The sequence below is a fragment of the Panthera uncia genome, chromosome X (assembly GCF_023721935.1).
Source record: "Panthera uncia isolate 11264 chromosome X, Puncia_PCG_1.0, whole genome shotgun sequence".
NCBI classification, from domain to species: domain Eukaryota; kingdom Metazoa; phylum Chordata; class Mammalia; order Carnivora; family Felidae; genus Panthera; species Panthera uncia.
The window spans coordinates 66,713,146-66,725,595 of NC_064817.1; the positions used below are offsets into that span (position 1 = coordinate 66,713,146).

At 35.6% G+C, this 12,450-nt stretch overlaps 1 protein-coding gene across 1 annotated transcript in view; it reads left to right on the forward strand.

Annotated features, from left to right (window-relative positions):
* The first annotated feature begins 10,487 nt into the window (after nucleotides 1-10,487).
* Nucleotides 10,488-12,450, forward strand: part of LOC125931799 (uncharacterized) — a 433,379-nt gene continuing 431,416 nt past the window's right edge. Inside the window, exon 1 of the mRNA XM_049644019.1 lies at nucleotides 10,488-10,516. The gene's annotated coding sequence lies outside the window, so the exon portion shown is untranslated. The remainder of the gene's footprint in view (nucleotides 10,517-12,450) is intronic.

The following is a 12,450-nucleotide window of genomic DNA, read 5'->3' on the forward strand; positions in this document are numbered from 1 at the left end:
AAGCAAAAATGAACTATTGGGACCTCATGAAGATAAAAAGCTTCTGCACAGCAAAGGAAATAATCAACAAAACTAAAAGACATGGGAATGGGAAAAGATATTTGCAAATGACATATCGGACAAAGGGCTAGTATCCAAAATCTATAAAGAGCTCACCAAACTCCACACCCGAACAACAAATAATCCAGTGAAGAAATGGACAGAATACATGAATAGACACTTCTCTAAAGAAGACATCCGGATGGCCAACAGGCACATGAAAAGATGGTCAACATTGCTCCTCATCAGGGAAAAATAAATCAAAACCACACTCAGATATCACCTCACGCCAGTCAGAGTGGCTAAAACGAACAAATCAGGAGACTATAGATGCTGGAGGGGATATGGAGAAACGGGAACCCTCTTGCGCTGTTGGTGGGAATGCAAACTGGTGCAACCACTCTGGTAAACAGTGTGGAGGTTCCTCAAAGAATTAAAAGTAGACCTACCCTATGACCCAGCAGTAGTGCTGCTAGGAATTTACCTAAGGGATACAGGAGTACTGATGCATAGTGGCACTTGTACCCCAATGTTTATGGCAGCACTCTCAACAATAGCTAAATTATGGAAAGAGCCTAAATGTGCATCAACTGACGAATGGATAAAGAAATTGTGGTTTGTATATACAATGGAGTACTACGTGGCAATGAGAAAGAATGAAATATGGCCTTTTGTAGCAACATGGATGGAACTGGAGAGTGTTATGCTAAGTGAAATAAGTCATACAGAGAAAGACAGATTCCATATGTTTTCACTCCTATGTGGATCCTGAGAAACTTAACAGACGACCATGGGGGAGTGGAAGGAAAAAATGGTTAGAGAGGGAGGGAGCCAAAACATAAGGTACTCCTAAAAACTGAGAACAAACTGAGGCTTTATGGGCGGTGGGAGGGAGGGGTGGGTTGGTGATGGGTATTGAGGAGGGCACCTGTTGGGATGGGCACTGGATGTTGTATGGAAACCAATTTGACAATAAATTTCATAATCATAAAATAAAAATTAAAAAAATTTAAAAAATAAAGAGTGAACACCATTTCTTTGAATCTTTTCCCTTCTTTGGCTTCTATTACACTCAAATATGACTCAGCCATGCTTTTGTTAACAGTTTTATTTTTAATTATGGGTAGTTCTGTGAATTCACATACACATATACATACCTACAGAACTTTCCATAATTTGCACATATATGGGTGACAGAGAAGGAATTTCTAGAGAGTTAGGGTTGGAGTCATAATAGTGTATCATCTAGAAAACCAAACCTTTGCTTGTAATATGCAATTAATTGTACATTAATCTATGAAGGTAAAAATGAAATAATTGGCAACAAAATGTGCAAAACATTAAAAATCACTGATATTTCCGTTTTAGCGATAGTAGAAAGAAAACTAAGACATAAGTTTTGCAGTCTAAGTTCAATTATCAGCCCTTCTACTTGCCAGTAGTGTTGCACTTGGTAAATTAAAAAAAAAAAAAAGATTTGTTTATTTTTAGAGTGAGAGAGACAGAGCAAGAATGGGGAAGGGGCAGAGAGAGAGGGAGACACAGAATCAGAAGCAAGCCCCGAACTATCAGCACAGGGCCCAATGCAAGGCTCAAACTCATGAACTCAAAATCATGACCTGAGACAAAGTCAGACGCTCAACTTACTGAGCCACCCTGGCGCCCCCAGCTGGTAAATTTTTTAAACCCCCGAGCTTCAGTTTTCTCATCTTCTGATATATAAAATAGTCTCTCCTTGCTGTCATTTTCAAAAATTTTCTGCGGGGCTCAGGTAAGATAATATATGTAAAGATGCTTCACATGACATAAGACAAATGCAGGAGATGTCAGTGTTGTTTTTAAATTTTTTTAACATTTATTTATTTTTGAGACAGGGAGAGACAGAGCATGAACAGGGGAGGGTCAGAGAGAGGGAGACACAGAATCTGAAACAGGTTCCAGGCTCTGAGCTGTCAGCACAGAGCCCGACGCGGGGCTCGAACTCATGGACCGTGAGATCATGACCTGAGCCGAAGTCGGTCACTTAACTGACTGAGCTACCCAGGCGCCCCTAAGTGTCAGTGTTGTTTAAATTCCATTCTGAATGTGACAACCTGCTGCTTATTCATAGTTGAGTCATTCTTTCTTATATTTATAATCAAATCCCTGTAAACAACTGTGCCTGACTTATATGGGGGCTTCAGTGAAGAAAATAGGAAAGAAATACATCAAGTGCTTTTGTTGCTACTACTTATATCAGCTAATGAAAGATGAAGAATAGATATTTTAGGAGTTAAAGGATCAATTAGTATCTCAGAAGGATGTTTGTGAGTTTTTAATCTGGAGAACTGAATTTTATTGTAAATGCTAAACTTCAGGGTTAAATTTTTGGGAAACAGGACTTTATAACATATATATATATAATATATTTATATATAATGTATATACATATATATTAATATATATATGTATATAATATATACATATATATATTATATATATAATATATATACATATATACATATATATGTATATATGTATATATATTACATATACACATTACATTATATGTATATGTATATATATTACATATACATATTACATTACATATGTAATGTATATATATTATATATATATAATATATATGTATATATATATTAATGGAAACTTTCCTGCTTAAAACAATCAGATGTCTATCTTGTCTGAAGTACTTGAGCTTTACAAATAAAAAGAAAGAAATGGGAAATATGAATCAAGTGTGATTACACAGTTAAATTGGATTCATGTTTTCATTTATATCTTAATAAAATAAGGAAATTTGCTAATAGCATTTTAACCCTGTCTTGATATTTGGCAGAATTTTGCACTTGAAGTAGAAGAGACAAAAAAAGCAAAATATTCTGTTTATGAGATAATATATGAAAATAGCAAATCCATAACATTTTTGAAAATCTTGGGAAGCTGTACTTTTTACACTAATGTTTGGTATGGTTATTATTATGGAAATTGTGCCAGAGGTTCTTTGCAAATACTTCTCAGGAGTAATATGAAACTCACCAAATATGTTGTAGTTGTAATATTCATCAAAATGAGTTATTGACTTTATTACATTTTAATTAATAGCTATTATCAAGCCACAAATTTAATTATCTCTGTTGACAAAATGTAGCAGTGGCTATGTATTCATAAGAATTTAGTCTTGTTTTCTGGCTAATGGTATATCATCACTGGAAGGAAATGAGAAAATAGATGGGGAAAGCTCTTTGAAATCTGGACATGATATTCATAAGCCCTACTACTGTATTTTTCATTATTAGGTTTTTATTATACATATTTTAAATATTTATATTTATAAGTATTTGTAAATATATGAACTTTAAAAATTTTTAATTTAAATTTCAGTTAGTTAAAATACAATGTAATAATACTTTCGAGTATACAATTTGGTGACTCAACATTTACATACACCTGGTGTTCATCATCACAAGTGCACCCCTTAATGCCTATCACCTATTTAACTCATTCCCCCACTCACATCCCCTCTGGTAACTACCAGTTTTTCTCTGTAGTTAAGAGTCTGGGGGTGCCTGGGTGGCTCAGCTGGTTAAGTGTCTAACTCTTGATTTTGGCTCAGGCCATTATCTCACAGTTTGTGAGATTGAGCCCTGTGTCAGGCTCTACACTGACAGTGTGGAGCCTGCTTGGGATTCTCTCTCCCTCTGCCCTGCTCATGCTCACTCACTCTCTCTCAAAATAAATAAAAAATAAACTTTTTTTTTAATAAAGACACAGTTTCTTGGTTTGACTCTATCTCCCCCCCATGCTCATTTGTTTGTTTCTTGAATTCCACATGTGAGTGAAATCATATGGTATTTGTCTTTCTCTGACTGATTTTGCATAGCATAATACTCTCTAGCATCATCCACATCATTGCAAATGGCAAGTTTTCATTCTTTTTTAAGGCCAAGTAATATTCATATATATATATATATATACACCATACCTTCTTTATTCATTAATCAGTTGATGGACACTTAGGCTGTTTCTATAATTTGGCTATTGTATATAATGCTGCTATAAACATTGTGGCGCAGGTATAGCTTTGAATTAGTATTTTTGTATCCTTTGGGTAAATACCCAGTACTGCAACTGCTGGATCATAGGATAGTTCTATTTTTAACTTTTAGAGGAACCTCCATATTCTAGAGTAGCTGCCTCAGTTTGTATTCTATCCAAAAGTGTAAGAGGGGTCCCCTTTCTACACATACGCATGTTGTTTCTTGTGTTATTAATTTTAGCCATTGTGAACATTTTAATATATTACATATATTAAACATATCACATATATGTAGTTTTAAGGGACAAACAGAAAGGAAATTGAGGGATAATTAAACCTTGCCAGGTTTCCCTGATTGCAATTCAGTACACAAATCTGCTAAATTACAAATATTTTACAATGGATATTAGCAACAATTATTAACAAATTAGCACAGACTAGTTTATAAGATTAACTTTCATGAAGTTGAAATCCTCGAGAATAACAGCAAATAGTGTTCTGCTTAAACTCCAAAGAGACATATTCTATTAGTTAAATAACAAAAAGTAACATTTCCACAATTTGAATATGCCAGTGCTAATCTACCTTCTGTAATACAGACACTTTTGAATGACACACTCAACTGCCAAAAAGATAGTTTTTGGCTGCAGGAATCCAGAAGTTACATTAATTATAGCCATAATCATAATTACTTAAATTTGTGCAGTATAATATGAGGTATGCATAAGATTCAGTGGCTGAGCAAACAGGAGAGAAGCTACTTTGGGACAACTGATTAAGGTGGCAAACATCTGTTTGTAAAAGTGGATGTGAGCCAAAATATTTCACCCTGTTTGCTAACTTATTCTAACAATTTTATTTGGCCAGAAGTGATTCATGGATGTTCCCACTTAAAAAAAAAAAAAAAAACTCATAGTTTTCTATATTGCTTCTAGCTCTTCCACTCATCATCCCCTGCTTTCCTCACTTATCATCAGTGTTTGGGTGCTTTTTGGTTGTTTGGTTTGGTTTTTCACCCCTTCCTGTGTCTACATCCTGGGAGACAGAAACCCTTTGTGTGACTTCTTCCCAAAACTTTCTCCATTTGCTTGAGATGCCATTTAATTCTGCTGTATATGGGGTTTGGTGGAAGGATCACTGATGTTCAGATACCTGGGCTCTTTTTCTAACTGCCACTAAATTATTATATAACTTAAAACATGTCTCTTCTATCGGGGCCTCAGTATTCTTATCTGTAAATGAGGGGATTAGATAAGGTTATATTTCAGATTAATGCTAGCTACATTCAGTGTTTGTTATACTTGGTTATATGGACTGCCCTGGGAAATGTTTTCCAGTTAATATAACTATTAAATAGAAATTTTAATTTTGTTCATTACTGCTTTTAGACATTGGCTTTGATAAAGCACTTTAAACATAAACATAAAAGTGCTTTAAACACATTTATGGGATCACAGCTTCAAGAACAACTGGTGCAGGAAAAGGAATATTCAAATATGATATTGAGAAGGACTAAAATAACATGAAAGAACTATTTCAGCTTTGTTTAAAATGGGGCTCACAAACTCAAAAAGTCAAGGGATGCAGTGTTCTGGTGATTGTGTTCAAACGAAACAAGCTATTCTTTTAAATTTCATTTTGAACACTAAGTACTACTGCGGGTCCCCTTTTAAACTGGCATAATGTAAATCCAATAGCACATCAAAATAGGATCTACTTTCAGTAATCCTAAGAGTGTAAGACTACTGGAGACCCTAATTCTAGCCTTTCCTCACCCCCAACTGTGGACCTCAGTTTTAGGGTCCATAAAGTTACATTAAGAAAAGATGGGGCACCTGGATGGCTCTGTCAGCTGGGTGCCCGACTTCGGCTCAGGTCATGATCTTGTGGTTCATGGGTTTAGGCCCCTAGTGGGCTCTGTGCTGAGAGCTCAGAGCATGGAGCCTGCTTTGGATTCTTTGTCTACCTGTTTCTCTGCCCCTTCCCTGCTCATGCTGTGTGTGTGTCTCTCTCTCTCTCAAAAATAAATAAAAAGACTGAAAGAACCACGTGGCTGGCTTAGTTGGTGGAGCATGCAACTCTTGACCTTGGGATTATACTTGGGTGTACAGATAACTTAAAAAAAATAAAATCTTAAGAGAAAAAGGGGAAAAAAAGGTGGATCTCCCATAAATGCCAGAGAGGTGCTTGACTTCACTTGTCTCAGCATTTCAGCAAACGTTTTTTATTGAGAAATCTGTGACCACTTGTTGCTTCCAGGTTAGTTTTCTTCTTTCCTCGAACTCATATTCACTCTGATTGTGTGTGTGTGTGTGTGTGTGTGTGTGTGTGTGTGTAATCTTCTCATGCGAATCCTTACAGTAGCCAACATATATTTGGACAGTATCGTAAGGGAAACAAACTTTCAACGGCTATTATGGGCAGTGAAGGGTGAAGACAAACTCCCTGTCAACAGGCCCCTCCCTGCACATTGTAGGCCAAGAGCTACGTCATAGAAACTCCCGGAAATGCACCAGGCTCTAGGGGCAACGCATGCGCAGTGCGGGGCAGTTGAGAACTCCCTTTTCCAGACCCAGCTGCCGGTTGGTAGCTGTGGGGATCCTCTCCCCGCGGCCTCAAGCTGAGAGGGTAGGGAAAAAGGCAAGTAACAAGACTGCTTACTGTAGCCCTTGCTTGGGGCTGTAGAGGGAGGTGTTTCCTTTTCTGAAGAGCCTCCCTTCAAAAGCCCTAACTGGCGACACGGTCTGACAGGAATGAAGGTACCTCTCGATGGGAGGTGGCTTACAGTAACTAACAGGGAGGAGGGGCGGGTTTAGTGTGAGGGTGACCACGCAGCCCCTGACCCCACCCCCAGGCTCATGTGGTAAGGCCGCCTTGGCCTTCAACCTCAGCTCTGAGCCTCACATTGTAGATGGAGGTCCTGATAGACTAGTGGCCAACCTTTGGGTGGGGACAGGGCTGGAAAACTGTCTTATGAAAAACCAAGATGGAAAAAGGGTGTGCGGGAGGGTTAGATTGGCCAACTGACAGCTCACTGAGAGTTGGCAGATTGGTTGATGCTCGTGAAAATCTTCAGAGACTCCTTCCCAGGAACAGCATGAGGCAGAACTAGGACAAAAATAGGAGTAAGAACAAGAGTTCAGAAAAGGTTGACCTCAACTAAACATGAGGAAAACTTCCCAAATAATTTTACCTGTTGGCAAGCTTACGCTGCTGCCTCATCAAGCTCTGTACCACTTCTGTGAAAGCTATTCCAACTGTCGAATTCCAACCTTTTGGTTAGATATCACCTCTATGTTTTAAAATCCCCTGAGTCGATGATTCTCCCTTTATAGTAATAATATAATAATCCATCTCAGCATTATTTATATTATTCTGTTATGGAAAAAGAAATTCACCATGCTCAGAATGGCTGATGATATAATTTAGAATTGTTTGTTTTGAATCTTATTACTTTATTGTCTGTGATATGGATAATAGGACTTCTGTGGTTGTGCCTTTGAAATACATTAGGCTTAATTAAAATGCTAACACTTAGGGGACATTTAGCGTCTAGTTATCCCCCTACATAGTCCTATAGACCCAAACCTTTCAACATAAAGGAATGTAATTGAAAAAAAAAATTTAAAGCTAGTCAACATTTATAAAAATAGACACTGAAGTGTTGAGGAGGGAATTTTTCCACTATCTTATCTCATTAACTTTTACTTATTTTTAGTGTTTGTTTTACAAGTTTTGTTTACCTCCTTTCCTTTCCCTCCCTTTTTTTGTTTTTAAGCAAAAAATAAAAGTTTTTTAGCTGAGAGTTTTTAAACCCGAGATGAAACACCTTGGTCAATATTTTGCATAAACATCTATAGGTAATTATAAGAAGAGAAAATAGGCACTAGTCCTCTGAACTGAATTTAAATTAAGAAAGCAATGCAAGTTGGAAAGACCAAACAAACAAAAAGAGAGAAAAAAAAAGTCATTTAGGTAGATTCAAGAAATAATGTAAATGTTAAATAGCAAAAACAAAAAAAAAAAAACAAAAAAAACACAAAAAACCAAAAAGCAAACAAACAAACAAACAAAAAAAAAAACACAAAAAACAAAAGAATAGAGAAACCACTGCACACCAAAACCCCCTTTCCTCAAAATTAGAGGACTTTAAGTGATGTTGTACAATTATATAAAACACAACCACATCTTTTAATCAATGAAATTTCCTCTGCCTGACACATAGTAAGTGCATCATTACCCATTTGTTGAATATGCTTGAAGGAAATGCAACTTTTGCCTGTTTAACCAAGTCTCTGCTGAATGTAAGAACTTCACTATGTATTTCTATTAACTTTTATTTTTATTTTTTTAGAATAACTGAAACCTATTGGAGATTCACTTCACCGCTGGAGGCTACCCAAATCTTCTTTCCTTTATCCACCACCCACACTGTGTACAGCCTCTCCTACCCTCACACCTCAGGTGAAGGTGAAATCAGAGAATGATCAGCAACTTGCTCGTGTTGCCAATTTCATCATGAATTTTAAGACTACAGATAATCTGACTGTAAGCATCAGGATTCTTTCAGATCTTCCTATTCCCCTAGCAGCTCTCATTTTCAGTCTGAGCTTGTCCACCAAGTATATAACCCTAATGCTTGATTGGAAGTTCTAGAACTGTAACAAATTGGAGTTTCAAAACTACCAGGTAACCACATGTGGCTATTTAAATTTCAATCAATTAAAATTAAATAAAATTAGGAAATGTGTTCCTAAGTCTCACTAGCCACATTTTACATGCCATATGTGGTCAGTAGCTACTATATTGAATAGTGCAGATGTAGAATATTCCAACATTGCAGGAAGTTATGTTGGACAGTGCTGCTTTAGAAAGTTTGTCTGCCCCTTGTCATTTCTTCAGTTTAAAAGATATTCAGATTAAAATCCAATTTTCTTGAGGGGCAAGATAAAAGTAAACACAAATATGCTGTAGTAGTTCAAGAAGTGCTATGAAAGGCAGGGCCTGAGTTAATTGGCTGAGTGAAGAGGATGATAAAACATGGCAGCCCACTCGTCTAATATGGTCCTACTTCTTTTGTCTGGGAAAGTGCTACCCATATTCAAGTTTTTTTCAGAAGTGGACTTAGCTGTGATTGTAGACCATTTGTTTAATGTGAACATCAATGATTTACATTTGCAAAGCATTTCTATATACAAGGTCATAAAATTTAAAGATGGTAAAATGGAAGGGGAGAACAATTGATTTTTCCAGAATTATCACAATTACACAATATTACTTTTAAAATTGTCATTACTATGTCCTTTGTATCTTGGTTTCAAAAGCTGAGTAATATAGGTAAGGAAAACTGAAAGCTGCAACAAATTGGAGTTTCAAAACTACCAGGACTAATAATGATTCACATTTCCATAATGAATGTTTTATATTTTAGAAAGTGTTCTCCTTCCCATTTGTTTTTCTTTCCATAGGTCTCACAAGACACTCCTGATGTAGGCAGGGAAGGTATTATTATTTTTCTCTCGAGGTTCTTTTCTGTCTAGTTTGGCTTAACTCAGATGCCACCTGCTGCGTGAAGCTATCTCTTTTCCTTGCAGTTAAACATAAACTCCTTAGCACTTATTCTGTATAGTACTTGTCTTAATGCCGTTCATGTGCTTTTTATATTTCTTAATAGATTCACAATTTTTGTTTGACAGAAGTTGTATCAGGTTTATATTTGGTTTTTATTTTTTGGCCTTTTCAATTTTATCTCATTGAGGTAAAATTTACATAACAAAATTAACAGTTTTAAAGTGTGCAATTCAGAGGTATTTAATATATTCACTATGTTGTACAACCATCACTTTTATCTAGTTCCAAAACATTTTCATCACCCCAAAAAAGAGCCTTGTACACATTAAACAGTTTCTCTTCCCTATCTCTCTCCGGCTTCTAGCAACCACTAATCTTTCCGTGTCTATGTATTTACCTATACTGAATTTTTCAACTAAGTGGAATCAGACAATATGCAACCTTATGTATCTGGCTTCTCTCACTTAGCATAATGTCTTCAATGTTCATCCACATTGTATCATGTATCAGTATTTCATTCGGATTTATATTTGAGTTTTTGTATTTTACTAAAGAGGTGTGCAATACATACTAATTAGTTAATTGATGGTGGATTATTTTATCCCAAACTCCACACCTGACAGCATATGCTAATATAATGTAGTTTGTATGAACAGATAATGCCTGAACCTGATTAAGTTCTGTTATTTCATTCTTAGCTACTTGGATTATCTAAGCCTTAAATATTAACCACCAGAGGATTTGCTCTATTTATCAATCCTGAGACATGGCACAATCATTTAATCTTTTTCAACAAGATCCTACTGAATCTATATAAAATGTTTATATTTTATAAATCCTCTCCTACTGAAGTTCGTGTGTGGATAGAAGGTAAGATGTTTAACTCTGCACATCACTTCTCATCTTTTGCAGGCTCAGCTGACAAGATTTCACATATTATTTTGCAGTCTCTTACAGAAAATGCTTCAATATTAAACACTTGAACCTTAAATCTGTAATTTTAAGTTCTTAACATTGTTTTAATAAACACATCCCAAGAATAATTTCCTTGCCTTGATTAATATCTTTTTTGTATGAATATTGGAATTAATGTATTATTTTTACTTAACATATTAATGTGGTTATATGTGAATATTAGAAGCAACCAAATATTCTAAAATAATGACATTAGATAAACAGTAAAACACACTACTTAAAAGATATGATTTACATTCTTCTATTGGAATGAGCCATTGCTGACCGAAGAGGATGGATTGTATAAAGGAATAGATGCAATGAAAGGAAGAGTAAAATGCAATTAATTTAAATAATTTTATTATTAATTATAATTTATTACATTTAATATATAGTTTACATTTGAGAGCAAAGGCTATGCCTGCTTCTATCACTTACTGTTTGCATTAATAGTTACTAAAATAATAATATATCCAATGATTTAAGAGGTAGGAAAGATCCAAAGTGTTCTTTATTACCAGCTGTCTTTATTAGCATCATGCTAAGGAGCACTTTAGGAAAGATTGGCGATGTTTACCACTTTTAATTACAGAAACTCTTCTAAAGATGATACTATGAAGCTTTGCTCTATTGCAGTGTTTTCTTTATGTATAGCTGGTTTAGCATATTCTGTTGTGTTAAGTATAATGGATTAGACACTACATAGATGAAAATAATATATTATCATTACAGAATTATAGTATCTTTTTAAAGTTTTATTTCCCCATCCATAAAATTCAGTGCAGTAAGATTTCCCTCCCAATACATTGAATTCATACAGATTTATAGCATGATATATGTGAAAATTTATTATAAAGTAATTTCAATTATGTGAATAAAATTATTTTAATGCAGAGGAATTTCAAATGAAAAATAAACTCCAAGTTTTCTTGAATCATGCTTTAATCCTAACTTTTATCATTTTTAACATCAGGAAACTTAAATATTCTTTCATCACCCTCACTAACTTAGGGAATAAAGTATTGGTTCCTGCCTTTGGAAGGAAATTCCAAGTTTTCTTAGCTGCATTGTTATTTTTTTCTGAGTAATTGCTTTTAAACTTCAGGCCTTTGCATTTGCAAAGGCAGCATTATTTTCAGTAGCATTTGCAAACTACTGAAAATAGTACTAATTCAAGAAGAAATGTCTTTTTTCCCCTGTGATTCCATAATATTTCCTTTGCTTTTCAAAGCATTTTGTGCCTCATGAAAAGATGTTCAACGTCGCTCCTTATCAGGGAAATACAAATCAAAACCACACTCAGATATCACCTCACGCCAGTCAGAGTGGCCAAAATGAAGAAATCAGGAGACTATAGATGCTGGAGAGGATGTGGAGAAACAGGAACCCTCTTGCACTGTTGGTGGGAATGCAAATTGGTGCAGCCGCTCTGGAAAGCAGTGTGGAGGTTCCTCAGAAAATTAAAAATAGACCTACCCTATGACCCAGCAATAGCACTGCTAGGAATTTATCCAAGGGATACAGGAGTACTGATGCATAGGGGCACCTGTACCCCAATGTTTATAGCGGCACTCTCAACAATAGCCAAATTATGGAAAGAGCCTAAATGTCCATCAACTGATGAATGGATAAAGAAATTGTGGTTTATATACACAATGGAATACTACGTGGCAATGAGAAAAAATGAAATATGGCCTTTTGTAGCAACATGGATGGAACTGGAGAGTGTGATGCTAAGTGAAATAAGCCATACAGAGAAAGACAGATACCATATGGTTTCACTCTTATGTGGATCCTGAGAAACATAACAGAAACCCATGGGGGAGGGGAAGGAAAAAAAAAAAAAAAAA